Raw genomic sequence first — 14,447 nt, forward strand, 5'->3', positions numbered from 1 at the left:
ACCTTGTTTCCAATTGCAGAATTCACAGTCAGCACACGCAGCCTCCTGTGATTCAGTGCAGCTTCCCTTTAAGAGGGACAGACTGACTTTAAAAGCTGAATGCTGGTTGAAACACGAGCCAGCCTCACACACAGTTCTGTCCCAGTTAACAGTGCAGACAGACAGCAGTGCGGGTCACCCTGGGCAGCAAGTAGAATTCATGGAAATGAGGAGACAGCAGAAGCTTTGTGTGTCACCTGCCTCAACAAGAACGGGCACGGGCAGATCATGAATCACAAACCCGACGCACAGAAGGAGGATATTCGGCCCATTGTGTCAGTGCAGTCTCTTTGAAAGAGATATCTAATTAGTTCCTCTCCCCTCCTCTTGCCCCACATTCCAGCTTTTTAAATTCCAATTCATGTATTTGCTGAATTCTCTTTTGAAAGATATTATTGAATCTGCTTCCACCATGTTTTCAGGCAGTGAATCCCACAACCCAACAACTCGCTGTGTAAGAAGATTCTCCTCATTTCACCTCTGGTTCTTTGTCAATTCCCTTCAATCTGTGTCTTCTTAATACTGAACTTTCTGACACTGGAAACAGTTTCACATTAATTACTCTATCAAAACCCTTCATGATTTTGAATTCTATATTAAATCTCCCCTTACCCTTCACTGCTCGAAAGAGAACAATCCCAGCTTTTCCAATCTCTCCACGTAACTGAATTCCCAGGTCCCTGGTACCATTCTAGTAAATCATCTCTGTATCTTCACTAAATCCTTGACATCCTTACCAAAGTGTGGTGATCAGAATTGGACACAATTCTCCAGCTGGGACCTAACCAAGAATGTATAAAGATCAGCATTTCCTCCTGAGTTTTATTACTCTGTGCCTCTCTCCAACACCAAGGAAACTACATGTTACCTTCAAAGATCTGTGTGTGTACACCCCCAGTTCTCTCTAATCCTGCACCCACTTTATAATGGTACCATTGAGTTTATATTGTTTCTCCGCACAGCAAGATCCCACAAGTAGCAGTGTGATCATGATCTGATCTGTTTTGTGATGTTGATTTGAGGGGTAAATGTTGACCAGGACACTGGGAATAATTCCCCTGACCTTCTAAATAATTCCATGGGATCTTTCCATCCCATGAGTGGGCAGACGGGGCCTGGCTTTACCTTTTCTTTGATAAGGCGGCACCTGTGACAGTGCAGCACTCCCTCAGTACTGCACTGCAGTGTCAGCCTTGATTCTTGTGATCAAGTCCTGCAGTGACATTTGATCCTTGAATCTTGTGACTGAAAGGGGAAGAGCTACAAACTGAGCCACTGCTGACATTGGTCCTTTAATCCCATGTGTTTCTAATTCGGTAACATGGTTGTGATGTGGTACTTTATCAAACGCCCGTTTAAAGGATAGGAATATTGGGAAAGTACAGGCAGGAACAATCATAGGAATTATAGAATAGCATTGCACTGAAGGAGGTCATTTGGTCCATCAAGTCTGTGCTGTCACTTTTGAAGAGCTTCCAGTTAGTCCCTCACCCGGGCTCTTTCCCAGATTCTTCCATTTTTTCTGCCTTAAGATATCTATCCAATTCCCTTTTGGAATCTACTATTGAATCTGTATCCTTCAGCCTACCAGACCACACACTGCAAATCCGAAACACCCATTGACTAAAAAAAATCCCCGTGTCACCTCTGCTTCTTGTTTCCAATCACCGTAAATCTGTGTCCTCTGGTTAATGGCCCCTCGCACATTGGAAACAATTTCATTTTATTTAATTTATCTAAATCCTTCATAATCTTAAACATTTCGATCAGATCTCCTTTTAAATTTCCCTGCTCTGAGGTGAACAGTCCCAGCTACATAACTGTAATCCCTCATCCCTGGAAATCCCCTCTCCAAAGGTTTAATGTCCTTCCTAAAGTGGGTTTTCCATTATTGGACACAATAGTCCAGGTGCAGATGAACTAGTCTTTTCTATGGGATTAATATATCATCCTGACTATTCTACTCTGTGTCTCTATTAATAAAGCCTAAGCAAGATCCCACAAGTAGCAGTGTGATCATGATCAGATCTGTTTTTGTGATGTTAATTTGAGGGGTAAATGTTGACCAGGACACTGGGAATAATTCCCCTGACCTTCTAAATAATTCCATAGGATGTTTACATCCACCTGAGAGGGCAGACGGGGCCTGGCTTTACCTTTTCTTTGATAAGGTGGCACCTCTGACAGTGCAACATTCCCTCAGTACTGCACTGCAGTGTCAGCCTTGATTCTTGTCATCAAGTCCTGCAGAGACACTTGATCCTAGAAGCTTGTGATTGAAAGGGGAGAGAGTTACAAACTGAGCCACGGCTGACATTGACCCTTTAATCCCATGTGTTTCTAATTCGGTAACACTGCTGTTATGTGGTACTTTCTCAAACACCTGTTGAAAGGATAGGAATACTGGGAAAGTACAGACAGGAACAATCATAGAATCATAGAATTGCACAGCCCTGAATGATGTTATTCTGCCCATCAATTCAGTGCTGGCCATTTCAAAGAACAATCCAGTTACTCCCACTCCCTGACTCTTTCACTATATCCTAACATTTTTTCTCCTTCAGATATTTATCCAATTCCCATTTGGGATCCACTGTTGAATCTGTATCCATCAGTCTATCAGACATTGTATTCCAAATCCAAACCACTCAGAAACAAAAATGCTCATGTCTGCTTCTTTTACCAATCACCTTAAAACTGTGTCTCTGGTTAGCGGTCCCTTGGACATTGGAAACAGTTTCTCTTTATTTAATTTATCTAAACCCTTCCTAATGTTAAACAGCTCAATTAAATCTCCTCTGTGAGTTCTCTGCTCTAAGCAGAACAATCCCAAATACATAACTGTAATCCCTCATGCTTGGACAAGTTCTAGTAAAACAGTTCTGTCACCTCTCCAAAGGCTTTATGTCCTTCCTAAAGTGTGGTTCCCAGTATTCGACACAAGACTTCATGTGCAGCTGAACTAGTATTTTATAAATGTTTCACATGATGTCCTTGCTTTTGTTCATTTTGCCTCTTTTTAGAAAACCTAGGATCCCATATATTTATTAACTGTTTCGCTACCCTTTCGTGCCAGCTTCAAAGATTTGTGTACAAACACCCCAGGTGTCTCTGTTATTTCACCACCTTTATAGTTATACCATTTAACTTGTATTGTCTCTCCTCATTCATCCTTTCAAAATGTATTACCTCACACATCTGCAATGCCAATTAAATATTGAGAAGATTGAAGCCATTGTTTTCTGTCTCTGCTCCAAACATTTCCTAGCTACACACTCCATCCCTCTCCTTTGTAAATGCTTGAGACGAAGTCAAACTGTTCAGAAACGTGGGTACATAGTTAACCTTGAGATGCCTGGCGATGGGCTTCCGACCAAATATTCACACCATCAGTAAAACGGCTTATTTCCACCCGCGGTGGAGTTGCATTGCTGGTTAAAAAGGAAATTAACGCAATAGTGAGGAAGGATATTAGCTCTGATGATGTGGAGTCTGTATGGGAAGAGCTGAGAAACACTAAGGGGCAAAAAACGTTAGTGGGTGTTATATATAGACCCCCAAACTATGGTGGTGATGTGGGAATGGTCTTAAACAGGAAATTAGAGATGCATACGATAAAGCAACATCTGTAATTATGGGTGAGTTTAATCTGCATATAGATTGGTCAAATCAAATTTGTCACAATAACGTCAAGGAGGAATTCATGGAATGTATATGGGATAGTTTTCTGGACCAATACGTTGAGGAACCAACCAGAGAACAGGCCATAATAAAAGCAAAATACTGCGGATGTTGAAAATCTGAAATAAAAACAAGAAATGCTGGAATCACTCAGCAGGTCTGGCAGCATCTGTGGAAAGAGAAGCAGAGTTAACGTTTCGGGTCAGTGACCCTTCTTCGGAACTGACAAATATTAGAAAAGTCACAGATTATAAACAAGTGATGTGGGGTTGGGGCAAGAGATAACAAAGGAGAAGGTGCAGATTGGACCAGGCCACATAGCTGACCAAAAGGTCACGGAGCAAAGGCAAACAATATGTTAATGGTGTGTTGAAAGACAAAGCATTAGTACAGATTAGGTGTAAATACACTGAATATTGAACAGCAGCAGGTGCAAACCTGAAAAAAAACCTGGAAAAAAACAGTGGGTCAGCAAACTGAACAAACTAAGATGAAATGAAATAAATGCAAAAAAAGATTGTAAAAAATGTAAAAAAGAATGTTAAAAAAAGGAAGAAAAATAACTAAAAATGAAAGTAAAGTGGGGGGCTGTCATGCTCTGAAATTATTGAACTCAATGTTCAGTCCGGCAGGCTGCAGTGTGCCTAATCGTTAGATGAGATGCTGTTCCTCGAGCTTACGTTGATGTTCACTGGAACACTGCAGCAATCCCAGGACAGAGAAATGAGCATGAGAGCAGGGGGGAGTGTCTGCAGGGGGGAGTTGCAAGCTGATTGGTTGGGTGAGTAGCAGCTGTTAGTGCATGTAGATATCTTTGAAAAAGTGAAAAGTTTATTTTTGTGGATAGAAAACTCTGGTGATAAGGTGAGTACTACTGAAGTGTTTCTTTTTATTAATTATTAAGAACCTTGGTTTGAAGTGGGCAGAACAAGGCCCCTCATGTAATTAGAATTTTTTAAATTAAGGATGTAACTAATTAATCTAAGGGTAGGTCATGACAGGAGAGTTCAGCCCCGTGATCTGCTCCTCCTTCCCTTTGTGGGAAATCAGGGATGCTTCCAGTTTCCCTGGTGACCATGTGTGCAGGAAGTGTATCCATCTGCAGCTGCTGGTTACCCACATTACGGAGATGGATTTGCGGGTGAAATCACTGTGGAGCATCCGTAATGCTGAGGAAGTCGTGGATAACATGTTTAGCGAGGTGGTCACACCGCAGGTAATCGCTGCACAGGCAGAAAAGCGATGGGTGACCACCAGACGGAGTAGTAGGCACAGGCAGGTAGTGCAGGAGTCCCCTGTGGCCACCCCCCTCTCAAACAGATAGACCGCTTTGGATACTGTTGGGGGGGATGACCTCCCAGGGGAAAGCAGCAACAGCCAGGCCCATGGGACCACAGAGGGCTCTGCCGCACAGCAGGGCAGGAAAAGGGGTGTAAGAGTTTTCGTGATAGGAAATTTTATCGTAAGGGGTGCAGGTAGGCGTTTCTGTGGCCGCAAAAGAGGCACCAGGATGGTATGTTGCCTCGCTGCTGCTAGGGTCAAGGATGTCTCGGAGTGGCTGCAGGAAATTCTGAAAGGAGAGAGTGAGCAGCCAGAGGTCGTGGTCCATATTGATGCTAACGACATAGACAGGAAGAGAGAAAAAGTCCTGCAAAGTGAATATAGGGAGTTAGGCAGGTTAAAAAGTAGAACCTCTAGGGGTAATCTCAGGATTTGGCCGAACCATCAGCCTCAAGAAAATGAACATCATGGGACAGGATGTCAGAAATGCTCCATCCATCAATATCGGCGGCCACGCTCTGGAAGTGTTTCAAGAGTTCACCTACCTATGCTCAACTATCACCAGTTACCTGTCTCTAGATGCAGAAATCAACAAGCGCACGGGAAAGGCTTCCACTGCTATGTCCAAACTGGCCAAGAGAGTGTGGCAAAATGGCGCACTGACACGGAACACAAAAGTCCGAGTGTATCAAGCCTGTGTCCTCAGTACCTTGCTCTATGGCAGCGAGGCCTGGACAACGTATGTTAGCCAAGAGCGACGTCTCAATTCAGTCCATCTTCACTGCCTCCGGAGAATACTTGGCATCAGGTGCAGGACCGTATCTCCAACACAGGAGTCCTCGAGGCGGCCAACATCCCCAGCTTATACACACTACTGAGTCAGCGGCGCTTGAGATGGTTTGGCCATGTGAGCCGCATGGAAGATGGCAGGATCCCCAAAGACACATTGTACAGCGAGCTCGCCACTGGTATCAGACCCACCGGCCGTCCATGTCTCTGCTTTAAAGACGTCTGCAAATGCGACATGAAGTCCTGTGACATTGATCACAAGTCGTGGGAGTCAGTTGCCAGCGATCGCCAGAGCTGTCGGGCAGCCATAAAGGAGGGGCTAAAGTGTGGCGAGTCGAAGAGACTTCACAGTTGGCAGGAAAAAAGGCAGAAGCGCAAGGGGAGAGCCAACTATGTAACAGCCCCGTCAGACAAATTTTTCTGCAGCACCTGTGGGAGAGCCTGTCACTCGAGAATTGGCCTTTATAGCCACTCCAGGCGCTGCTGCACAAACCACTGACCACCTCCAGGCGCTTATCCATTGTCTCTCGAGATAAGGAGGCCAAAGACAAAGAGGAAGAAGAATCTCAGGATTACTCCCTGTGCCACGTGCTGGTGAGGATAGGAATAGGAGGATTAAGGAAATGAAAGTGTGGCTGAAGAGCTGGTGTAGGCGGGAGGGCTTCAGCGACTTGGATCATTGGGATCTCTTCTGGTGCAGAGGTGACCTGTTGAAGAGGGTCGGATTGCATCTAAACTGGAAGGGGACCAATATCCTTGCGGGGAGGTTTGTTAGTGCTACTCGGGAGGGTTTAAACTAGTCTTGCAGAGAGGTGGGACTCAAAGTAGTAGTCTCTCCGATGACATAGTTAAGTTAAATGTAGAGGTTAATGCAAGCATGTCCAGTAGGCGGGCCTGGCAGTGGCCTGACAGGGAGCGTGGAAGGTCTGGTCGACTAAACTGCAAGTGGTTAGCACCTCAGCCTCACAGCTCCAGGGACCCGTGTTCCATTCTGGGTACTGCCTGTGCGGAGTTTGCAAGTTCTCCCTGTGTCTGCGTGGGTTTCCTCCGGGTGCTCCGGTTTCCTCCCACATGCCAAAGACTTGCAGGTTGATAGGTTAATTGGCCATTATAAATTGCCCCTAGTATAGGTAGGTGGTAGGGAAATATATAGGGACAGGTGGGGATGTGATAGGAATATGGGATTAATGTAGGATTAGTATGAATGTGTGGTTGATGGTCGGCACAGACTCGGTGGGCCGAAGGGCCTGTTTCAGTGCTGTATCTCTAAACTAAACTACTTTAATCCATGAGGCCTTACAGGTAAGGCAGATGAAATCAGAGCATGGATCAGTACATGGGATTGTGATATTATAGCTATTACAGAAACGTGGTTGAGGGATAGGCAAGACTGGTGGTTCAATGTTGTGGGGTACCGATGCTTCAGTTGGAGGGAAGAGAGGATGGGGAGTTGCACTATTGATTAGAGAGCACAACACGGCAGTCGTTAGAGAGGATATCCCGCGGGGACCGTCCAGTGAGGCCAAATGAGTGGAGCTTAGAAATAAGCAAGTGGTGATCTCTTTGATGGCATTATACTATCGGCCCCCCAATAGTCAGAGGGAATTGGAGGAGCATATATGCAGGGAAATCACAGGTAGGTGTAGGAATTATAGGGTTGTAATAGTAAGTGATTTTAACTTTCCTAATATTGACTGGGACTGCCTTGGTGCTAAGGGATCAGATGGGCAAGAATTTGTTAAGTGTGTCCAGGATAGTTTTATGAAACAGTATGTGGATGGCCCTACGAGAGAAAAGGCTACACTCGACCTCCTCTTTGGAAATGAGGATGGGCAGGTGGATGATGTGTTAGTGAGGGAGCACTTTGGAACCAGTGACCATAACTCTATTACCTTCAAGATAGTTATGGAAGAGGATAAGACTGGTTCTCAGAATGAAGTCCTAAATTGGAGGAAGGTTAATTTTGATAGCATCAGACAGGAACTCTCAAAAGTTGAATAAAGGGCTGTGTACAGGTAAAGGGACGTCTGGCAAGTGGGAGACTTTTAAAAGTGAGATAGGAAGAGTTATGGGCCGGCATATTCCTGTTAGATGGAAGGGCAAGGCTGGCAAGTTTAGGGAACCTTGGTTGATGAGGGATGTTGAGGGTCTGATCAGGACAAGGAAGGAGGCATATGTCAGGTATAGGCAGCGGGGATCAAACGAGTCCCTCCAGGAATAGAGTGGATGTAGGAGTGCACTCAAGAAAGAAATTATGAGGGAGAAAAGGGGCCATGAGATTTCCCTGGCAGATAAGATAATGGAGAATCTTAAAATAGTTTATGAGAATATTAGGAGTAAAAGGGTAGCTAGGGAGAGAGTCGGTCCCCTTAAGGATCAGTGTGGTAATCTACGTGTGCAGCCACGGGAAATGGGCGAGGTCTTAAATGAATACTTCTCGTCTTTATTTACCATGGAGACAACATGGAAGCTGGTGAGTTCAAGGGAGGGAACAGTGATATCCTGGAGCATATCAACATTACAAAGGAGGCGGTGTTGGAGGTTTTGAAGCGCATTAAGATAGATAAATCCCCAGGGCCTCACCAGGTGTATCCTAGGATGCTATGGGAAGAACGGGAGTATATTCCTGGAGCCCGAGCAGAGATTTTTGCAATATCGTTAGCCATGGGTGAGGTACCGGAAGACTGGAGGATAGCTAATGTTGCGCCTTTATTTAATAAGGGCAGCAGTGATAAGCCAGGGAACAACAGGCTGGTGAGCCTTACATCAGTGGTGGGAAAGTTATTGGAAGGGATTCTGACAGACAGGATTTATATGCATCTGGAAAGGCAACGTCTGATTAGGGATAGTCAGCATGGCTTTGTGCATGGGAATCATGTCTCAGGAATTTGATTGAGTTTTTTGAGGAGGTGACCAAGAGGATTGACGGGGGCAGGGCGAAGGACGTTGTCTACATGGACTTTAGCAAGGCCTTTGACAAGGTCCCGCATGGTCGGCTGGTCCAGAAGGTTCAAACACATGGGATCCAGGATGTGCTAGCCAATTGGATACAAAATTGGCTTGGTGATCGGATGGTAGTGGGGGGTTGTTTTTCACATTGGAGGCTGGTGACCAGTGGTGTGCCACAGGGATCGGTTCTGGGTCCTCTCTTGTTTGTCATATATATTAATGACTTGGATATGAATGTAGGGGTCATGATTGGTAAGTTTGCAGATGATACAAAAATTGATGGGATAGTAGAAAGTGAAGAAGGTTGTGTAAGGTTACAACAGGATATAGATAAACTTGGAAAGTGGGCAAGGGATTGGCAAATGGAATTTAATGCAGACAAGTGCGAAGTGATGCATTTTGGGAAGTTAAACCAGTGCAGTACATATACAGTGAATGACAGGGCCTGGGGAGTGTTGTTGAGCAGAGAGACCTTGGGGTGCAAGTGCATAGTTCCCTGAATGTGGCAACACAGGTAGACTGGGGGGTGAAGAAGGTGTATGGCATGCTTGTCTTCATCAAATGCGGCATGGAGTACAAGCGTTGGGACGTCATGTTACAGTTGTACATAACATTGGTTATTCCGCATTTGGAGGACAGTGTGCAGTTCTGGTCGCAGCACGACAGGAAAGATGTGATTAAGCTAGAGAAGGTGCAGAAAAGATTCATAAGGATGTTGCCTGGTTTGGAGGGCTTGAGTTATAAAGAGAAATTGGGTAGGCTGGGGCTGTTTTCCCTGGAGCAAAGACGACTGAGAGGGGACATGATGGAGGTATATAAAATTATGAGAGGCATAGACTGAGCAGGTAGCCAGAGTCTGTTTCCCATGGGTGGGGGTGACTAAAACTGGAGGGCATAGATTTAAGATGAAAGGGAGTAGGTGTAAAGGGGATTAAAAGGGTAATTTTTTCACACAAAGAATATTGCGTATCTGAATGAGCTGCCAGAGGAGGTGGTGGAGGCAGGAACAGTAGCCACATTTAAGAGTCATCTGGACAGGTATTTGAATGAGCAAAGCATAGACGGATATGGAATTAATGCAGGCACGTGGAACCAGTACAGATCGGCATTATGGTCGGCATGGACGCAGTGGGCCGAAGGGCCTGTTTCTATGCTGTACGAATCTATGACTCCAAGATAGAGAGTGACGTAGTTGATTCTGAGACTAGGGTCGTGAATTTTAATAAAGGAAAGTATGAAGGTATGAGGCACCAGTTGGCTCTGATGGATTGGGAAACGTTACTTAAAGGGATGATGGTGGAAAGGCAATGGCAATATTCAAAGAGTGCATTGATGAACTGCAACAATTGTTTACTCCTGTCTGGCGCAAAAGTAAAATGGGAAACGTAGCCAAACCATGGCTTACAAGGAAAATTAGAGATAGTATTAGATTCACGGTAGAGGCATATACATTCAACAGAAAGGAACAACAGACCTGAGGATTGGGAGCAGTTTAGAATTCAGCAAAGGAGGACCTAGGGATTGATTAATAAGGGGGAAAATAAAGTACATGAGTAAGCTTGTGGGGAACATACATCCTGACTGTAAAGGTTTCTGTAGGTATGTGAAGAGGAAAGGATTGGTTAAGACAAATGTAGGTCCTTACAGTTAGAAACATGGGAATTTATTATGGGAAACAAAGAAATGGCTAACCAACTAAATGCATACTTTGATTCTGTCTTCACAAAGGATGGCACAAATATCTTACCAGAAATGTTGGGGAACACAGGGTTTAGTGAGAGGAAGGAACCGAAGGAAATCAGTATTAGTAGAGAAATTGTGTTGGGGAAGTTGATGGTATTGAAGGCCGATAAATCCTCAGGGCCTGATAATCTACATCCCAGATTACTTAAAGAAGTGACCCTAGAAATAGTGCATGCATTGGTGGTCATCTTTCAAGATTCTTTAGACTTTGGAACAGTTCCAGCTGATTGGAGGGCAGCTAATGTAACCCCACCATTTATAAAGGGAGGGAGAAATAAAGCAGGGAATTGTAGACAAGTCAGCCTGAAGTCGGTAGTGGGGAAGATTCGAGAGTCCATTATCAAAGATTTGAAAGCAGAGCACCTGGAGAACAGTGTTAGAATCGGACAGAGTCAGCATGGATTTACGAAAGGGAAATCATGCTTGATAAATCTATTAGAATTCTTCAAATATGTAACTAATAGAGTGGATGAGGGGGAGCCAGAGAATGTGGTTTATTTGGACTTTCAGAAGGCTTTCGACAAAGTCCCACATAAGAGATTAGTGAGTAAAATTACAGCGCATGGGATTAGTGGTAGTGTATTACAATAGATAGAAAATTGGTTGGCAGATGGAAAAAAAGAGTAGGGATAAACGGATCTTTTTCCAAATGGCAGGCAGTGATTAGTGGGGTACCACAGGGATCGGTGCTGGGACCCCAACTATTCACACTCCATATTAATGATTTAGATGAGGGAACTAAATGTAATATCTCCAAATTTTCAGAAGACACAAAACTGGGTGGGAGGGTGAGTTGTGAGGAGGATGCAGAGAGGCTTCAGGGTGATTCAGACAAGTTGAGTGAGTGGGCTATTGCATGGCAGATGCAGTATAATGTGAATAAATATGAGGTTATCCACTTTGGTAGCAAAAACAGGAAGGCAGATTAGTATCTGAACAGCTACACACTGAGAGAGGGAAATATGCAGCGATACATGGGTGTTCTCGTACACCAGTCACTGAAGGTAAGCATGCAGGTGCAACAGGCGGTAGAAAAAGGCGATTGTTATGTTGGCCTTCATGGAGACAGGATTCGAGTACAGGAGCAGGGTTGTTTTGCTGCACTTATACTGGGCCTTGGTGAGGCCGCACTTGGAATATTGTGTGCTGTTTTGGTTTCCTTCTCTGAGAAAGGATGTTCTTGCATTAGAGGGAGTGCAACGAAGTTTTATCAGAGTGATTCCTGGGATGGCGGGACTCACGTATGAGGAGAGTTAGGATTATATTCGCTGGAGTTCAGAAGAGTGAAGAGGGATCTCATAGAAACCGATAAAATTCTAACAGGATTTGACAGGGTAGTTGCAGGAAGGATGTTCCCGATGGGAGGGGAGTCCAGAACCAGGGGTCATAGTCTAAGGATACGGGGTAAACTTTTCAGGACTGAAATGAGGAGAAATTTCTTCACCCAGAGAGTGGTGAGCCAGTGAAATTACGTCATCACTCCCATATCCAAGAGGGATTGGAATATGCTGGCCAGTGCCTCTGCTACTTCCACCATTCCATCCCTCAGCAACCCTCATGCATCCCATCCAGACTGGGTACATTATCTACTTATTGTGGGACAAAAAGTGTTGGATTGAAAAGGGTTAACTGAATCTGTTTGTTCAGTGACTGCAAATAATATCAGTCTCCATGGACCCGAATTGTGTCACTGGAGGTTTTCCATCTTCTATTAATAAGGGGATTCCATGTGTTATCCCATCGTTTCTGCCAGAACATCAGCCCCGGCACAACAGAGATCAGCGGCTCCAGAGAGAGAGAAAGGATAGATCAGAATCTGAGAACAAATGACTGGAATGCAACAACACTTGGTCAGAATCTGAGAACAATAGATTGGAATGTTACAACAATGGGTCAGAATCTGAGAACAATAGATTGGAATGTTACAACAATGGGTCAGAATCTGAGAACAATAGATTGGAATGTTACAACAATGGACAGGAGTTTATCCTCGGAACTTTTCTACCTTTCTACATATTATGATTGGATGTCATTAAACTTCCGTATACATCTCGCACTGAAGATTATTCAATACATTTACTATCCCATTCTGGCTATTATTGGTGTCCCTGGTAAGTCTCTCTATCTAGATATTAATTCTATAAACCAAGTTTAACAGCATTACTGCTCCTGTAATTTACTCTGCCCTTTTTGCTGCCGTTGTATTCCTGGTGAATATGTCCAGCTATCAGCTCTATAAACCATTGCCAACTGTATTACAGTTCTTGTCATTTAATCTCTCATCTTTGCTGCCCTTGCTGTCTCTATTTCCGTCTAGGAGATCTGTAAAACCTGTTTTACTGAAATACTGTTCTGTTACGTAAATTTTGGGAGGACTGAAGCCAGTGTCATTGGTCTCCATCACAAACTCCATGCCCTATCTGTGAGACAAATACACCACCCTGCCCAATACTGAGGCTGAACCAGACTGTTTGCAATCGGTGTGTTCTATTTAAACCTGAGCTGAGTCCATCTCCATATTCTCTCCAGTGCCAACCCTGTCTATGGCCACCTCTTTAATATCCCCCATCTCCACCTCTGTCTCAGCCAATCTGCTGCATAAACCCTCACCTGTACCTTTGTTAAATCCACACTTGACTATTCCAATTCTATCCTGGTCACCCTCCCAGTTAAAAACCTCCATGAACCACAGACCATCCAGATCTCTGCTGCCTGTATCCTAATTCACACCAAATCCCGATCACCCATCCCCCTGTGCTCACTGATCTACATTGTTCCTGGTCTGGCAGCACCTTAATTTTAACATTCTCATCCTTGTGTTTGAATCCCTTCATGGCCTCACCCCTCCAATTAGTCCCATTCTCCTGCCCATTCTCATATTCCTGAAAATGTTTTGACTTCAATCTTTTCCCATTTCTCCTTTTAAAGTGAATTCCTTTCACTCTGTATCTGTCCCGAGCCACTATTTAGACTCTATAGCACTACTGGTGCTGACGGTACAGAAGCTGGGATCCATAGAGAGATGTGAGCTGCTCAGCCAGGCACTTCCAGTGCGGCCTGCACAGTGCCCCAAGCTGGGCAGGGCTCTAGTTCAATCGGAACATGTATGTGTTGTTGAGCTGAGGATGGTTTTAAATGTGTTGTCAATGTACCATACCGGCAGCATTGATGTACGTTTTTGAAACTTGGTCTGTGCATGTCCACTGACTGCTTGTGTTAGTCACTCTCAGCTGAACATATATTCAGCAGCATGAGGATTATGCATAACATAACATCTAGTATTATTTAAAAGGACCAGGCATCCAACTTACAGGTGAGGGGCTTTTGACTTACTTCTATTATTGTAAAGTTAGTGGAGGTGCTGTGGATGGTTTGTTGGAGGTTGTGTTGTGAGCTGCTGCAGACATTCATGGAGGACAGAGGATTTGGTGAACCAACTCTGCACGAGGTATGGCCGATCAGGGGAAAACAGCAGCAGCCAGAGCAGTTGCACCACGGCTGGCACTGTTGCTCAGCAGGGAGGGACAAAGCGCAGAAGAGCAATAGTTATAGGGGACTTTATAGTCAGGGGCACAGATATGCCCTTCTGTGGACGTGAACGAGACTCCAGGATGGTATGTTACCTCCCTGGTGCCAGGGTCAAGGATGTCTCTGAACGGACAGGAAGCATTCTGAAGGGGGAGGGTGAACAGCCAGAGGTTGTGGTACACATCGGTAGCAATGACAGAGGCAGGAAGAGTGATGAGGTCCTGCAGGGGGAGTTTAGGAAGTTAGGGAGTAAATTACAAAACAAGACCCCGAGGGTTGTAATCACTGGATTCCTCCCTGTGCCACGTGCCAGTGAGGCTAGAAATAGGAAGATAGTGCAGCTAAACACGTGGCTGAGCAGCTGGTGTCGGAGGGAGGGTTTCAGATATCTGGACCATTGGGCTCTCTTCAGGGACAGATGGGACCTGTACAAGAAG

The sequence above is a fragment of the Heterodontus francisci genome, unplaced genomic scaffold (genome assembly GCF_036365525.1).
Source record: "Heterodontus francisci isolate sHetFra1 unplaced genomic scaffold, sHetFra1.hap1 HAP1_SCAFFOLD_185, whole genome shotgun sequence".
NCBI lineage: Eukaryota > Metazoa > Chordata > Chondrichthyes > Heterodontiformes > Heterodontidae > Heterodontus > Heterodontus francisci.